Below are 16,519 nucleotides of genomic sequence, written 5' to 3' on the forward strand. Positions count from 1 at the left end.
CAGAAGACTTTTGAATTGTGACCAGATTAAGCCTGTGTCGTGACTGCAGCTGCCAGCTGGACTGTGAATCGTGATTAAATCTGGGGCTGTATCACGACCAAGGAAGGAAGACCCGGAGTTCTGGCCAGAATGGGAAACTTGTGTCGTGATTGACACTAAGACTCATGATGTGTAAATGCCCACTTGTGTTTGTGTTCTATGAGAAGTCTGGTAGTCTTACTTCTCCCAAAATTCTGGAATAAACCCCAGAATTTTGAAGTAAAAACCACTATATTTTGACTCACCAGCAGTTTCAGAGGTATTATTTTACCTACAACATTTGGTGCTGAAAGCCAGGATCTGTTTGCGGGCTGAGGTTGAATGGCCACAATCTGGGTACTGGAATAGATCACCAAACTTAATAGGGTGGATCAAACTACAGTGAGGAATAATCTGTGATGAGAGTCTGCGATGAGAGACTGTGAGAGTGTGAAAGAGGTCTGAACTGAACAGATACAGACAAGGAGGCATTTGTCTTCAATACACCAGCCTTAGTTTGGTTGTTAAGAGGGGAAATCCCCCACACAATGGTTAGGAATTTGAAGTGGGTGTAAAAGACTGGAGAAAGGTGCCTGGAATGTGATGTTCAGACGTGAATGGAAAAGAGACCATCAGTGATCGCCGGAGTTGAAGGAAAAGCCGACTTAACATAAGAACATAAGAAACATCTAGCCCTTCGAGCCTGCCACGCCATTCAATAAGATCATGGCTGATCTGAAGTTCCACTTTCCCGCTTTCTCCCCATAACCCTTAATTCCCTTGTCTATCAGAAACCTATCTACCCGTGACTTAAATATATTCAGTGAGGTAGCTTCCCCCACTTCAATGGGCAGAGAATTCCAGAGACTCACCACCCTTTGAGTGAAGAAGTTCCTCCTCAACTCCGATCTAAACTGTGCCCCCCCCCCCCTTATTTTGAGGCTGTGCCCTCTAGTTCTGCTATCCTTTCTAAGCGGAAAGAATCTCTCTACCTCTACCCTATCTTTCCCCTTCATTATCTTATATGTCTCTATAAAATCCCCCCTCAGCCTTCTAAACTCCAGTCTATTCAATCTCTCCTCATAGGCTAACCCCTTCATCTCCAGTATCAGCCTAGTGAACCTTCTCTGCACTCCCTCCAAAGCCAATATATCCTTCCACAAATACGACAACCAAAACTGCACACAGTACTCCAGTTGTGGCCTCACCAGTGCCCTGTACAGTTGCAGCAAGACCACCCTGCTTTTATATTCTATCCCCCTCGCTCTAAAGGCCAACATTCCATTCGCCTTCTTGATCACTTGCTGCACCTGCAGACTGAGTTTTTGCGATTTGTGCACAAGGACCCCCAGGTCCCTCTGCACCGTAGCATGCTGCAGCTTTTCGCCTTTTAAATAATAATGCCTCCTACTATTATTTCTACCAAAGTGGATAACCTCACACTTGCTAACATTGTACTCCATCTGCCAAGTCCTTGCCCACTCGCTCAGCCTATCCAGATCTCTCTGCAGACTTGCCGCACTTTCCACGCAATTTGCTTTTCCACTCATCTTCGTGTCATCAGCAAATTTCGTCACCCTACACTCAGCCCCCTCCTCCAGATCATCTATGTAAACGGTAAACAGTTGAGACCCCAGCACCAATCCCTGTGACACTCCACTAGTCACCAACTGCCAACCAGAATAGCATCCATTGATTCCAACTCTCTGCCTCCTATTAGATAACCAATCCTCTATCCATGCTAATACCTTACCCCCAACTAGGTGCACCCTAACCTTTTGCAGCAAACTTTTGTGAGGCACCTTATCAAATGCCTTCTGGAAATCTAAAAACACTACATCCACCGGTTCCCCTCTGTCTACCGCACTAGTCACATCCTCATAGAAATACAATAAATTTGTTCAACACAACTTCCCCTTTACAAATCCACGCTGCGTCTGCTTGATCAAACCATTCTTTTCTAGGTGTCTCACTATTTCTTCAATGATGACGGATTCTAGCATTTTTCCAACTACAGGCGTTAAACTAAATGGCCTATAATTCCCTGCCTTTTGTCTGCTACCTTTTTTAAACAGCGGCATAAGCTTAAGTTTAATAGTGTAAGGTTAAAAGTGTAAGTTTACAAGTATAAGCAGTGGTACGGAGGGCACTGATCACCCCTGACAGGTATTACCGGACTCTGATAACAGCAGCCTTGGAGTGGGAGAGCAAGATGGGATAATGGAAGACTCCAGGTGGTGAATATAAACTTCTGTGTTATGGCAGAATCACAAGGACAGTGGGTACCCCTGGAATCCCTGATGACTGAGAGAGACAGGTTCATTAAACAGATGAGAAAAGGGGAGTGGAATTCATCTCATCCGTTAGACCAACAACAAAAATGGTTGGAAAAGGACAAGAAAGACAGGACTAAGAAAATTGGAGTTTTCTTGGTTTACCAATTGGCTGGATTAATTGAACAAGTATCAGTCTTGGATAAGGAATGGGCTGATGACAAAGCAAAAATCAAAATGTTGGAATCATGCAATGGAGAACTAGAAAAGAAAAACCAAATTTTTGAGAAGCATCCGAATTTGGAGAGCAACTCTTTAGAGTATATCAAGAGTGTTCAGGAGTGCCCAAACCTGCCCGAACAGATAGAGCTTTCTTACAAGCATTTAAAGATGGGCTGTCACCAGCTCACCAGAAAATCCTTAAAATGGGAATTCTTAGTACACAGAGCTATGATGAATTAGTAGAATGGGCATCTGGAATTAAAGATGGACCAGATGAGAAACCATAAAGAGAAATCTTAGGTTTTGTATTTCAGTGTGATTGTGGGATCTGGTTGTTTGTTGAATGTAAGTGGTTATTGTTGTATTAGGTTGAGAGCAGGAGTTGTTTGTTCTTGTGGAGTATTTATTGCTGGCAATAAATGCAATGCTTTACACTTTGTTTTAACTTCAAAGGGGCTGAGAAAGTGTTAAATTGTTAAATTTTAAGTATAGGATTTCTTGAATTTACTTCTGTTTTTGAGTTTAATTACAGTTTGGAAGAAAGAAGAATGAAAGCGACTGTCTTAATCTGTTTTCTTTGTTTCTTTCAATGTTTTATTTTCATCCCAGTTTAGAATGTTGGATTTCAATAAAAGATAATGTGGGATGAATGTTGGAAGCTTCCATGTGTGTCTGTGTGAGTTTAATAAAGTAGTTGGGATGTTTATGTATTTGTTTTTGTTGTTTTTAATGTTTTAGTGTTCTTTCCGTAGTTGTGATTTTACAACAGTGGGTTTGACACATAGTTTAAGTAAAAACTGGAAAGTAAACTGAACTTTCAAAATCAAGGTATATAAATTGAAGTTTGAAATAACCAGTTTGAAGTTTGAATAATCCTGGGTTCAAATTTTGTTAGGAAAGGATTTAAACCTTGGAAGGAACCATGTGCTCTTTCCTTTGTATTGAAGAAGTTGTTTAAGACTGAATTAATTCATTTGGCTTCTCGCCGAAAGTATTTTTTGTGTTTCATTTTAAGTAGATGGTTCGTGAATGACAAGCTAGGTTGTTTATCACAACCTAGTGATAACTGAGACTTGAAGAGTTTGGTTCATTCAGATTTTCTCATTGTTGACTTTCGAATTAAAGTGATTGGTTACACTTAAGTGTGATGTGGAGATGCCAGCGTTGGACTGGGGTAAACACAGTAAGAAGTCTGACAACACCAGGTTTAAGTCCAGCCGATTTATTTGATAGTAAACTCACAAGCTTTCGAGGTTCAACTCTTCGTCAGGTGAATGGAGAGTTCTGGCCTCAGACAGAGCATATAAAGCACAGACAGTTTACAGATTACTGATTAGAATGCAAACCTTTACACCTAACCTGCTATTCAAGTCTTAAAGTGGCTGACATTGTGAGTGGAAGGAGCACTGATTACAGGTTAAAGAGATGTGTATTGTCTTCAGACAGTACAGTAAGTGAGGTTTTGCAAACCCAGGCAAGTCACAGGGGTTACAGATAGTGCGACATGAACCCAAGATCCAAACCCATGCAAACTTGCCTGGGTTGTGAGGTTTGCAAACCTGTGACTTGCCTGGGTTTGCAAAACCTCACTTACTGTACTGTCTGGAGACAATACACATCTCTTTAACCTGTGATCAGTGCTCCTTCCACTCACATTGTCGGCCACTTTAAGACTTGAATAGCAGGTTAGGTGTAAAGGTTTGCATTCTAATCAGTAATCTGTAAACTGTCTGTGCTTTATATGCTCTGTCAGAGGCCAGAACTCTCCATTCACCTGACGAAGAGTTTAACCTCGAAAGCTTGTGAGTTTACTATCAAATAAATTGGTTGGACTTAAACCTGGTGTTGTCAGGCTTCGTACTACACTTAAGTGTTACAGTTTCTGACATTTAAATTGATAGAATAAATTGAGTGCACAAAATAACCAACTTATAAATGGGAAATTACTTGAACTTATAAGAGGTAAATAAGTTTAATTTTGACAAATAAAAAGTAATGGAAGTAAAGTCTGTATGGGTTCTGTGTTTCAAAGAGGGATGTATTGAAACATGTTCTCAGTTTATGATGTAACCATTCAAATGTGAGACAATGTTACGAAATAATATCTGTTTGTTTTGTGACTTTCCTGTTCTGAGTAAATGTTATCTGTGGTAATTCTCATGTTCACATGTAAAGTTTGTTGATTCAATGTACGTAAATGCTAATATGTTGGGAGTTAATTTGTCTGAAAAGCTAAGGGTTCTGGAGAGTGTCAATGATTTTACAACAGATGATGGGATTTTCCTTTGTATTTAGTTATTTGGGGTATAAGAGTTAAAATGCTTAAAGGGGAACAAATAAACCATTTGTGCAAATTATGTTATTCATAAATAAATTGGTAAAATAAACAGAATGATGGAAAGAGTTTCTTCTATGATTTGTTAAACTGGTAGAAAAATCACTTGAATCACTTCTAAACTTGTACTTTGGTTAGATTGTATTAATTGGGTCATAAAGAACATAACATGCATGCTAGAAGGAGATAGATTTTGAGCTGTAGCTGTGGAAGTTTAAATCTGAAATGGTAACTGTGACAAAAGGTGTTTATTATGCAAATTTGGATCATTTTTAAATGACAAATACTTTGGAGAGTTAAACCTATCACTTCAGCACTTTTTGGATCATGACACTCCAAAATCAAAATGTGAATGTTATTTCCTTTTGCATTTGTATCAATGTTTTATTATTGGCCTGTATATAATTCTGAACCTAAAATGGTGTTTAGAATATGTGATTATTTGTATTTGTAGTGTGTTGTTGTCTGTAGCTTCTGGAATATCAATATGTTGTGGGAATGTATTATTACTGTGTATGCCAATGTCTGGGCCTTGCTTGACTGTTGGGTGACTGGGGAATTCCTGATGGACACTGGTCCTGAGTTTGTGATCCATTATGCTTCGCGTTCAGGATGGAAGGTGTATGACTTATGTGTCTCCAGCACCCACAGAAATGGCCATTGGGGACATACCCAGAGATTAGTGTGGCAGCACCTGACTGGACTCTTATCGATAAGGGGAATCAAGTCCTGATTGATTGATTGATTGGCAATGACCAAAAGGGATATGAAACCTAACCAAGAACGGGTTACAACAATGGTGACCATCACCAGTGATGACCAGCAGTTGGAGAGCCACCACACCCGAGAAGGAAGGAAGGAAAACCAAAGCCAGAGTGCCAGGCTAGACCAAAGAACTATAATACGCAGCGAACGACCAAGACCAATACACAGATAAGGCCAGTGTTTGCTTGGGTACTTGCCGGCCACACAAGGTTAAGTCAAAGTTTTGAATTGGACTTGAACTTTGGTATTTTCCTGTGAGATAACTTATTGTTGGTTGAGTGGGTAATTATTGATTGTGTGGGCACAAAAAAACCCCAAGTTGTCTTTTGTTTTTTAACTGGGGGTGGATCCATATGCTGGTAACACTTGGCTTTGGATGGGTCATGGGGCCATGCTTAGGCTTGGCCCAGACCAAAAGGGGGGAGTCAAGTAGAGAAAAGGTGAATGCATGTTGTACCTGAAGGGAAAGGGTGAATGGATTTTGTACCTAGAATATGTCACAAACATAACCCTTCAGCATGGCTGATCTTCCCAGGCTTATATTGATCCTGACCTTATAAGTTATTTGTTCATGTATTACATGCTTTAATTCTCATTTTTATTGTTTAATGCGGCTGTTATTCTGTAGACTTTGCAAATCTTACCTATTTGTGTTAGTTGGACATTGTTACACAGATGGTAGTTTACGATACCAGCTTTTGACAGCTGCTGGTGGCTGATCGCGATACCGGCTTTTGACAGGAAGAGTCCTGCTGGGACAGCCAGGATGGCACAAGGAACTTCAAAGACAGGGATGGCGGTACTGCTGCAGAAGACTTTTGAATCATGACCAGATTAAGTCTGTGTCATGACTGCAGCTGCCAGCTGGACTGTGAATCGTGATTAAATCTGGGGCTGTATCAAGACCAAGGAAGGAAGACCCGGAGTTCTGGCCAGAATGGGAAACTTGTGTCGTGATTGACACTGAGATTCATGATGTATAAATGCCCACTTGTGTTTGTGTTCTATGAGAAGTCTGGTAGTCCTACTTCTCCCAAAATTCTGGAATAAACCCCAGAGTTTTGAAATAAAAACCACTGTATTTTGACTCACTAACAGTCTCAGAGGTATTTTTTCCCTGCAACAATCCTAAATCTCACCTAATTGCATCATAATTTCCTTTCCTCCAGCTATAACTCTTGGCCTGCAGTATATACCTATCACTTTCCATTGCTTATGTAAACATAACCAAGTTGTGGTCACAATCACCGAAGTGTTCACCTACCTCCAAATTTAACACCTGGCCTAGTTCAATATCAATATGGTCCAATATGGCCTCGCCTCTTGTTGGCCTATCTACGTACTGTGTCAGGAAACCCTCCCGCACACATTGGACAAAAACTGACAAAAAAAACCTCAAACTAAAGCTTCTCCAGTCAATATTTGTAAAGTTGAAGTCCCCCTTACTTCCGCTCCTATCCAGAATCATCTTTGCAATCCTTTCCTCTACATCGCTGGAACTTTTCGGAGACCTATAGAAAACTCTCAATAGGGTGATCTCTCCTTTCCTGTTTCTAACCTCAGCCCATTCTACCTCAGTAGACAAGTCCTCGTCAAACGTTCTTTCTGCCACCATAATACTGTCCTTGACTAACAATGCCACACCCACCCCCCCAACCTTTTACCACCTTCCTTGATCTTACTGAAACATCTAAACAAAGCTGCCTTCACAGTTTCTAATCAAAACAGACTCAGAAAGATATTAATGTCTGAGCAAATGAAAGAGTTATGGTAGGGGATTTAGAGGGAACTGACAAGAATTAAGGGTAACATAATGATACCTCTTGAAACTGTAGCTAGTGATAAAAAGCTCAGGCATTGAATTGATAGGCAACATATTCATGTGTTTCATTATGTTGTAAACAAAACTTATCAGGGGAGCTATCCTGAAGGCAAGATTCAGTTACCAAAGAACAAAGAACAACACAGCGTGGGAAACAGGCCCCTCGGCCTGTTTAACATTGTGAGTGCCCTCTTCTACCTATGACCTTTGTCTACGCCTATTGGACTCCACTTAATAAAGGAACCATAACCAGATTGAGGGATGACTAATTTAGGAACAATTTGTTCCACCAATCAGCCTAAGAGCATGTTTTTGGGGTGTGGGAGGAAACCGGAGCACCCAGAGAAAACCCACGCACTCACGGGGAGAATGTGCAAACTCCCGTAGACACTGGCCCAAATCCATGTATCTGCACAGCAAACAGAAATAGTCACTGACCTGTCATGTTGCCCGTCAGATGGTCCAGTTTAAATGTACACTTACGACGTGACGCACTAGGCAGCTCTCGAAGCAACATCCAAGAGCAGCCCTCGCATGGCCCACTGCATGTATGCCCCTTGTTGGTCAACAAGGCAGACCAAATCACCTGTGAAGTAAAAGAAAAGACATCAATAAACATGCAAAACTTAGACAGACATTTATGGAATCCCCAGAAGCGCAGAAATAAAGCAAGTGAGCCATGAAATATGTTGGAAGGAGTCAATTGATTCCCAGAGACGTCCCAAGGCTCTTGACCTTTATTCAGAAAAGTGTCCTGTATCCCTCCATCTCTAGTCTGCTCATGTGCCTATCTAAGTAAGCCTTAAACAACCCTAGCGTGCCTGCCTCCACCACCCTCCTTGGCAGTGCATTCCAGGCCCCCACAACCCTCTGTGTGAAAAACCTCCCTCTAACATCCGAGTTACACCTCACTCCCCCCCCCCTCGCCCTAAGCCCGTGGCCCCTCGTATCCAACCTAGGAAAAAGCTTACCACTGTTCACTCTATCTCCCTCTTCCAAGTCATTAATGTATATTACAAATAGCAAAGATCCCAGTACTGAGCCCTGCAGCACACCACTAGTTACAGACTTCCAGCTAGAAAAAGACCCTTCCACTACTACTCTCTGCCTCCTGTTACCAAGCCAGTTCTCAATCCATCTAGACGCCTGTCCTTGTATCCCATGAGCCTTAACCTTTTCCACCAACCTACCATGAGGGACTTTGTCAAACGCCTTACTGAAATCCATATAGACGACATCCATGGCTCATCCTTCATTGACCGTTTTTGTCACCTTCTCAAAAGATTCTACCAGATTCGTAAGGCACAATCTCCCCTTTACAAAGCCATGCTGCCTATCACTCATCAGATTGCCACGCTCTAAATGCATGGCACACTCTCAAAGAATCCTTTCCAACAACTTCCCTACCACTGACGTCAAACTCACCGGCGTATAATTACCCAGGTTATCCCTACTATTTTTAAACAACCGTACCACGTTCGCTATCCTCCAGTCCTCTGGTACATCACCTGTGTCCAAAGAAGAGACAAAGATTTGCGTCAGAGGCCCAGCAATTTCATCTCTCGTCTCCCTAAGCAGCCTAGGATAAATGCCATCAGGCCCCGGAGATTTATCAGTTTTAATACTACCTAAAAATCCTAATACTTCCTCCCTCATAATAGATATTTCCTCCAACGAGTCTACAACTCCCTCCAAGACAGTACTGGACAACAAGTCCCTCTCCTTCGTGAATACTGACGCAAAGTGACAGGACATCATTGATAAGACCATTAAATACTAATGGTTTTGTAGGTGCCCTTTATCAATTAAAGGATGCCCATTTGAGACTGTTTTAGTGAAGATGCTTTGTGAGGTTGCTATCAAGAATAGAGACATGATGTCTGACTAAGAGGCTAGAGGACAGGCTTAGGGTTGATATATTGGGGTATCCCACGAGGTATCGTGATCTCATAGATCATGGTGGTTCAATATTTTTTCTATTGGATCAAAATGTAAAGTGTGTCATTTGTAACATTTTTTATTGGATTCTGTCCAATTGACTGTGAGTTGCAGAATTGTATAAACCAGGATGACTTTCTTTGTCCATTGGAGTGGTATCTCTGAGTGGTTATCAAGTAAAATAAAGACAATCTGCCAGTTGAGTATATTGTGCTAAATGTGTCTTAGTATTAAAGTCAAACTTGGAAGTCAAGATTTTGACAAAACACCACTAAAACACGAAAAGGGATTGGTATAGGCTAGTGGGTCATTGTTTTTGTAACTGGTCGGCGCAACATCGTGGGCCGAAGGGCCTGTTCTGCGCTGTAATGTTCTATGTTCTATGTTCTATGTTCTATGTTCTATCTATTTCCGAAAGTGCCCTAATATCCATGCCTTTCTCAACAGTAAATACTGATGAGAAATATTCATTTAGGATCTTTGTGGATCCACACATGGATGCCCTTGTTGATCCTTAAGAGGTCCCAATCTCTCCATAATTACTGTTTTACACTTTATGTAATGTAGAAGCTCTTTGGATTCTCCTTTGCCTTATCTGCCAAAGCAATGTCATGTCATAAAAACATAAGAACATAAGAAATAGGAGCAGGAGTAGGCCATCTAGCCCCTCGAGCCTGCCCCGCCATTCAATAAGATCATGGCTGATCTGTCGTGGCTCAGTTCCACATTCCCGCCCTCTCCCCATAACCCTTAATCCCCTTGCCTATCTAAAACCTATCAACCCGTGTCTTAAAAATATTGAGCAAGGCAGCCTCCACCACTTCAACAGGCAGAGAATTCCAGAGATTCACCACCCTTTGAGTGAAGAAGTTCCTCCTCAACTCCGTTCTAAACCGCCCCCCCTTTATCCTGAGGCTGTGCCCTCTAGTCCTACTGTCCTTTCTGAGTGGGAAGAGCCTCTCCACTTCTATCCTATCCATCCCATTCAACATCTTATACGTCTCAATGAGATCTGCCCCCATTCTTCTAAACTCTAACGAGTACAAGCCTTTTTGCCCCCTTTTTGCCCTCCTGATTTCTATCTTCACTCTACTCTAACAACCCCTATACTCTTCAAGGAATCCAATTGATCCCAGCTTCCTATGCACGTCATATTCCTCCTTCTTTTTGACCAGGGCCTCACTATCCTGAGTCATCCAGAGTTCCCTACTTCTCCAGCTTTGCCCTTCACTCTAAAGGGAATGTGCTTACCCTGAACCCTGGTTACACATTTTTGAAAGTTTACCACTTACCAGATGTCCCTTTGCCTGCCAACAATGCCCCCCAATTAACTTTTGAAAGTTCCTGTCTAATACCATAAAAATTGGCCTTGCCCCAATTTAGAATTTTAAATTTTGGGTCAGATCTATCATTCTCCATAGTCATCTTAAAACTAATGGAATTATGGTCACTGGTCCCAAAACAATCTCTCACTAACACCTCTGTCACCTGTCCCTCCTTACTTCCTAAAAGGAGGTCAAGTTTTGCTCCCTCTCTAGCCAGGCCAATGAAAAATTCCTCCTCTATACGCTCAACAAATTTCTCTCCATCCAAGCCTTAATGTTATGGCTGTCTCAATCAATGTTGGGACCATTAAAATCCCCAACCATTACAACTCTATTTTTCTTGCAGCTATCAGTAATCTTCTTACATATTTGCTCCTCAATTTCCCACTGACTGTTTGGGGGCCTGTGTACAATCCTATCAAAGTAATCTCCTCCTTCTCATTTTTCAGTTCTATTCATATAGACTCAGTGGGTGAATCCTTGGATTATATCCTCTCTCAGCTGTGCCATGATGTTCTCCCTATTCAGAAACGCAAATCCCCCTCCTTTATCTTCCTGGAAAAAGAGGTAGATGGGGGTAAGGCCGTTGACGTGGTATATATGGATTTTAGTAAGGCGTTTGATAAGGTTCACCATGGTAGGCTTCTGCAGGAAATGCAGATGTATGGGATTGAGGGTAATCTAGGAAATTGGATCAGGAATTGGCTAGCAGATAGGAGACAGAGGGTGGTGGTTGATGGTAAATATTCGTCATGGAGTTCGGTTACGAGTGGTGTGCCTCAGGGATCTGTTTTGGGGCCACTGCTGTTTGTAATTTTTATTAATGATCTGGATGAGGGTATAGTTGGGTGGATTAGTAAATTTGCTGATGACACCAAAGTCGGAGGTGTGGTAGATTGTGAGGAAGGGTGTCATAGTTTGCAGGAAGACTTGGACAGGTTGCAGAGCTGGGCCGAGAGGTGGCGGATGGAGTTTAATGCGGAGAAGTGTGAGGTAATTCACTTTGGTAGGAATAACAGATGTGTTGAGTATAGGGCTAACGGGAGGACTTTGAATAGTGTGGATGAACAGAGGGATCTAGGTGTATGTGTACATAGATCCCTGAAAGTTGGGAATCAAGTAGATAGGGTTGTTAAGAAGGCATACGGTGTCTTGGCGTTTATTGGTAGGGGGATTGAATTTAGGAGTCGCAGTGTCATGTTGCAACTGTACACAACTCTGGTGCGGCCGCACTTGGAGTACTGTGTGCAGTTCTGGTCCCCACATTACAGGAAGGATGTGGAGGCTTTGGAGAGGGTGCAGAGGAGGTTTACCAGGATGTTGCCTGGTATGGAGGGGAGGTCCTATGAGGAGAGACTGAGGGATTTGGGGTTGTTTTCGCTGGAAAGAAGGCGGCTAAGAGGGGATCTTATTGAAACATATAAGATGATTAGAGGTTTAGATAGGGTGGACAGTGATAGCCTTTTTCCTCAGATGGAGAAAGCTAGCACGAGGGGGCATGGCTTTAAATTAAGGGGGGGTAGTTATGGGACGGATGTCAGGGGTAGGTTCTTTACCCAGAGGGTGGTGAGGGATTGGAATGCCCTGCCTGCTGCGGTTGTAAATGCGCTTAGTTTGGGGGAGTTTAAGAGGTCCGTGGATAGGTTTATGGACGAAAAGGGATTGGTTTAGATTAGTGGGTCATTGTTTTTTAACTGGTCGGCGCAACATCATGGGCCGAAGGGCCTGTTCTGCACTGTAATGTTCTATGTTCTATGTTCTATGGAACATTGAGCTGCCAGTCCTGCCTCTTCCTTAGGCATGTTTCAGTAATAGCGATAATATCTGAGTCCTATGTACCCATCCATGCCCTGAGTTTCTTTGCCTTTCCCAGAAGGCATCTTGCTCTACTGGACCTATTCACTGAGCTCACCATGGCCTCTGTACTGTGGCCTTTTTGATTTCGGTTTCTCTGCCTTTCATTTTTCACCTTTCTGCCTTTTGTTTCTGTCCCCGCTTTACTTCCCTGTGACTTCCTGTATCAGTTCCCATCCCCCTGCCACATTTGTTTAAACACACCCTCTAGGACATTGGTTCCAGTCCTGCCCAGGGGCAGACCCAGTAAGAAGTCTCACAACACCAGCTTAAAGTCCAACAGGTTTATTTGATAGTAAACCCACAAGCTTTCGGGGTTTGCCCCTTCGTCAGGTGAGTGGAGAGTTCTGGTCTCTGACAGAGCATATAACAGCACACACAGTTTACAGAATACAGAATGTGAGACTTCTTACTGTGTTTACCCCAGTCCAACGCTGGCATCTCCACATCAGGGCAGGCCGTCAGATTTGTACTGGTCCCACCTCCCCGCCAAACCAGTACCAATGTCCCAGGAGTTTGAATCCCTCCCTTTTGCACCATCTCACTAGGCATATATTAATTTTACCATTCCTAACATTCCTACTCTGACTAGCGCATGGCACTGGTAGGAATCCTGAGATTACTATCTTGGAAGTTCTACTTTTTAGTTTAACTCCAAACTCCTTAAATTCAGCTTGTAGGGTTAACCACCTAACCACAACAACTAGCTGTTCACCTTTCTCCTCCAGAGTGTCCTGTAGCCTCTCCAAGATATCCTTGACCCTTGGACCAAGGAGTCAGCATACCATCCTGGAGTCTCATTTGTACCCACAGAAATGCCTTAGATTTGAGTCCCCTATCACTACAGCTCTGCCATTCTTTTTCTGCCCTCCTGTGTAGCAGAGCCACGAACCTGCTGCCACCTTCCTCTGATGAGCCATCTCCTCCAAGAGTATTCAAAATTATATATCTGTTTTGGAGAGAGATGACCACAGGGGACCCCTGCACTGCCTCCCTATTCTTCCTCTGTCTGGTGGTCATTCATTAGTACTATTTATCTGCAGTATCTCCAACTCATTGAACATGCTATTCACAACTTTGAGCATCACAGATGCTCCAAAGTGAACCCATCTGCAGCTCCAAAACCATCAAGCAGTCTAACTGCAGTCCAACTGCAGGAGCTGCAGTTGGACATACTTCTTGCACGTGAAGAAGCCAGGGATACTGGAAGGGTCCCTGAATTCCGACATCACACAAGAGGAGCATTACACAGGTCTGGGGTATCCAGACTTAACCCCTAAGTTACTACAACCACAATGCCAAGAGAAAAAAATAAAAGAAAAACTACTTACCTAAATCACTTACCTGTGGCTGTGACGTCATGGTTCAATTTCCTTCTACCTCCCACTTGCCCTTGAGTCGCCCTGCAGATCCACCTCTCCATTCCTCCCTAAGATGAGCACTTCTTTCCACTCAGTTCCAAATCCCCAAGACTCTCACTCTCACTGAAATCCCACGCCGGCTGACTGGGGTCATCTGACTGGGACTGGCACTTGCTAAAACCAATGCCTTATATACAGCTGAGCTGGAATGACTCATACAGTGGGTTAAAGTTCCTCAATGTTCACATCTATTGAGGCCCTTATCATTCTTCAGTTGATTGACAGATAGCTGCCACTTAGCTAACTGGGTCAGTTGAAATCATAGAACCCTACAGTATAGAAAGGGGCCATTCGGTGCATCGAGTCTGCACCAACCACAATCCCACCCAGGCCCAACCCTATATCCCCACATATTTACCCGCTAATCCCTCTGTCCTACGCATCTCAGGACACTAAGGGCAATTTTAGCATTGTCAATCAACCTAACCCGCACATCTTTGGACTGTGGGAGGAAACTGGAGCACCCGGGGAAACCCATGCAGACACAAGGAGAATGTACAAACTCCACACAGACAGTGACCCCCAGACAGCTGGGAATCAAACTCAGGTCCCTGGAGCTGTGAAGCAGCTGTGCTAATCACGGTGCTATCATGCTTATTGCCCTTTGAACTACACTTTTGAATTTTAAAGAGAAAAAAGAGAAACACTTGGAAATAGTTACTTACTCAGCTCCAAATTCCCAATACCCTCACTCTGGCTGAAATGTCACACTGGCTGACTAGTCCTGTGTAAGCTCACTGGAAGTGTTTGATGGGGTCCCTGAATATGAAGTTTTACTCTCTGTCTAACTACCTCTCACTAACTTGATCAAGTTTTTCAAGTAAGCAGGCATCATTTACCTCTTATAAGTTTAGGCAATTTCCCATTTATAAGTTGGTTATTTTGTGTACTCAATTTATTCCATCAATTAAATGTCAGAAACTGTAATGCTTAAGCGTAACCAATCACTTTAATTTGAAAGTTAACAATGAGAAAATCTGAATGAACCAAACTCTTCAAGTCTCAATTATCACTAGATGGTGATAACAATCTTGCTTGTCATTCACAAATCATCTACTGAACACAAAACAAAAATACTTACGGCGAGGAGCCAAATGAATTAACTTAGTCTCAACCAATTTCTTCAAAGCAAAGGAAAGAGCACATGGTTCCTTCCAAGGTTTAAATCCTTTCCTAACAGAAGTTGAACCCAGGATTATTCAAAATTTAAACTGATTGTCCCAAACTTCAATTTATATACTTTGATTTTGAAAGTTCAGTTTACTCTCCAGTTTTTATTAAACTCTGTATCAAACCCACTATTGTAAAATCACAATTAAGAACATTAAAACATCAAAATAAAACATTGAAAGAAACAAAGAAAACAGATTAAGATAGTCGCCTTCTTTCTTCCAAACTGTAATTAAACTCAAAACAGAAGTAAATTCAAGAAATCTTATACATAAAATTTTAACAGTTTTAACACTTCCTCAGTCCCTTTGAAGGAAAACAAAGTGTAAAGCATTGCATTTATTACCCGCAATAAATACTCACAAGAACAAAGAGGTTTTAACAACTCTTGCTCTCAACCTAATGCATTTGACAAGCAACCAAATCCCTCAAACACACTGAAATACAAAACTTAAGATTTCCCATTAGGGGCTCTCATCTGGTCCATCTTTAATTCCAGATGCCCATTCTACTAATTCACCATAGTTCTGCATACTAAGAACAACCATTTTAAGGATTTTTTGGTGAACTGGTGACAGCCCGTCTTTAAATGCTTGTAAAAACGCTCTATCAGTTCGGGAAGGGTCGGGCACTCCTGAACATTCTTGATAAACTCTAAAGACTCGCTCCCCAAATTCAAAGGCGTCTTCACCCTTTAGTTGTTTAGTACTGGTAATTCTGGACCAGTTGGTTGGTGCATTGCCTAAGACTTGTTGGAATTCTGCCTTAAACTGATTAAATGGTTCCACCGTTGCATCAATCTCGGCATTCGTCTCTATTGTATATGTCCACCTTCCGCCTCAGTAATCCAACCGAACTCGGTCAGCGGCGTTAGCCTGGTCTGCCCCATCACCCATTAGTCTCCACTTGTCCTGTGGGAAAGCGGCCCGTACCAATTGGTGTATATCTCACAAGTGTAACCCAAATGGTGTCTGATTCTGCCCAAAATTTGCTGTTGCTATTCCGGGGCTGGAGCCGTCCCAGGGAAGCCAAAACTTGTTGTCTTTCTCCTGGGTTAAAGGGTTTATATCAGGCAGTGGGATTCTGTAGTGTCCCTCCCCGAGTTATGGGAGCAAGATCATAGACCTTTTCCCCATCAGGGTCAAAGCCTCCTACGGGTGCTGTGGGTTTTATGGCCGACTTAGAGGAACGCAAGGATCCCCAACCAGGGCCGTCTAAAATTTGGCTTCTCTCTTCTAGTTCTCTATTGCGTAATTCCAACATTTTGATTTTTGCTTTGTCGTCAACCCATTTCTTATCCAAGACTGAGACTTGTTCAATTAATCCAGCCAATTGGTGAGCTAAGAGAACTCCAATTTTCTTAGTTCTATCTTTCT

The sequence above is a fragment of the Carcharhinus amblyrhynchos genome, chromosome 9 (genome assembly GCF_965287045.1).
Source record: "Carcharhinus amblyrhynchos chromosome 9, sCarAmb.v2.hapA, whole genome shotgun sequence".
Lineage (NCBI taxonomy): Eukaryota > Metazoa > Chordata > Chondrichthyes > Carcharhiniformes > Carcharhinidae > Carcharhinus > Carcharhinus amblyrhynchos.